This window comes from Arvicola amphibius, chromosome X (assembly GCF_903992535.2).
Source record: "Arvicola amphibius chromosome X, mArvAmp1.2, whole genome shotgun sequence".
NCBI lineage: Eukaryota > Metazoa > Chordata > Mammalia > Rodentia > Cricetidae > Arvicola > Arvicola amphibius.
This window is the reverse complement of record NC_052065.1, coordinates 101,685,700-101,687,682: the sequence shown is the minus strand read 5'-3', so window position 1 is coordinate 101,687,682 and position 1,983 is coordinate 101,685,700. Positions and strand designations below refer to the sequence as shown.

The following is a 1,983-nucleotide window of genomic DNA, read 5'->3' as shown; positions in this document are numbered from 1 at the left end:
TTTCCAGCAGCTCCATGGCTTCTCCTAACTCCACCTTCCTCCTCCCATTCTATAGGCCAAGCTAGTTTTCTTTATTCATTAACCAATAAAATCAACACATAGACAGAAGGGCCTCCCACATCACTTCCCCTTTTCTGTTTAAACAAAAAGAAAGGCTTTAACTTTAACATAGTAAAATAATATATACAAAACAGGTATCAAACAAGAATTACAGTTACAATATTTGTATCTATTTTATCTTTTATCATAATCAAGGAAAACTATAACTATAACCATTTATTCTACAATTCTATCAAAGACTCCAGAAGGATATAATATTACCTAAACAGGAAGTGTATTATAAGCAACTTCCAAAATTCTAGAATTGACAAGAGTATCTTGCTACCTGGACAGTCACCCAAAGTTCTTCTATATCATTGGGGCATCCATCTTTGGCCTAGAGGCCCATAGTATCTAGCAGACTTTTCCATTAAGCAGGAAATTTTAAAGACAATTTTGCCTATATTGGCAGTTTGTCAGTCATTTTTTTCTGTGTCCTGCAGAATGTCTCACAGACTCTTTCATGAAGCAGGAACCCCGAAGGATCATCTCACCTTTAGGGAAGGTTAGCAGTCATTTCTCTGTGGATCCTTCATGTCTAGTTTATCAAGTAGTCTAGGCAAGAGGAGTTTCTTGCCAAATGGTCCACCAACTCCATAAGGAGCATCTTCAATGCCCATCATCCTCTTGAAGTAGCTTGGTGCTGCCAGGAGCAGATGTGTCTCACTGTCATGAAAAGTCTTAAATTCTTAAACATTTTAAATGACATATTCTGAAGGTCTCTGAAAGATTTGAAGAATGCCTATCTAACTGAAATATATCTCTATATATCTAGAAAATCTAACTAACATGAGTATAAGCTTGACTATTATAGATGATTATCTATTAAACTATATTTTTAATTATACATTACATTTTTAAATGCGCTACACAAACACAACACCTTAATCAAGAGCAGAAATATAAATATAACAAAACTGGCTCACCACCCCTCGCAAGCACGCACGCTCCTTCTCCGTCCTTGTGCCCCTCTTCCGACACTTTCCTCCTCTCCTGGCCTGAGGGAGCCGCTCTCCACAGCAGTGCATTCGGGCATTGAGGTCGAGCCCACTGTCACCTTAGGGGAGCAAGAAGAGGCCACAACCAGGCAGAAGATGCCAGAGTAGAGTTGACTAGCCAGCTGCTGCCGCCGGTTAGGCCCACTCACCTGTTCGCCTGGCCTCCTGCCCCATTCACCATGCAGCCTGCTTCTAAAAAGTGGTACGATTGAAGGGACTATGTATTCATTGAATTTTGTGTTGAAGACAGTAAAGATGTTAATGTAAATTTTGAAAAATCCAAACTTACTTTCAATTGTCTTGGAGGGAGTGATAATTTAAAGCATTTAAATGAAATTGATCTTTTTCACTGTATTGATACAAATGACTCCAAGCATAAAAGAATGGACAGATCAATTTTATGTTGTTTGCGGAAAGGAGAATCTGGCCAATCGTGGCCTAGGTTAACAAAGGAAAGGGCAAAGCTTAACTAGCTTAGTGTGGACTTCAACAATTGGAAAGACTGGGAGGATGATTCAGATGAAGTCATGTCCAATTTTGACCGTTTTTCTGAGATGATGGATCACATGGGTGGCGATGAGGATGTAGATTTACCAGAAGTAGATGGAGTAGATGATGATTCACAAGACAGTGATGATGAAAAAATGCCAGATATGGAGTAAGGAATGTTGTCATCACCTGGATTTTGAGAAAGAAAAATAACTTCTGCAAGATTTCACAATTGAGAAAATTCCTGAGTTGATAGCTCTAAAGGCAAATGCTGTATTTGTCTACTTTAACCCATTTTTCAACCTGTTTTTTTTTTATTTTTTAAAGGCTTCATTAAGGATTGATAATGTACCATTGTATGGGGCAATTTAAGTCAGGTAAGGCAATATCCTTATGC

General features: G+C 38.5%; 1 pseudogene; it reads left to right on the top strand.

The window, feature by feature from the left end:
- Nucleotides 1-1,276: 1,276 nt before the first annotated feature.
- On the top strand, nt 1,277-1,759 carry LOC119805452 (annotated as a pseudogene).
- Nucleotides 1,760-1,983: the final 224 nt, after the last annotated feature.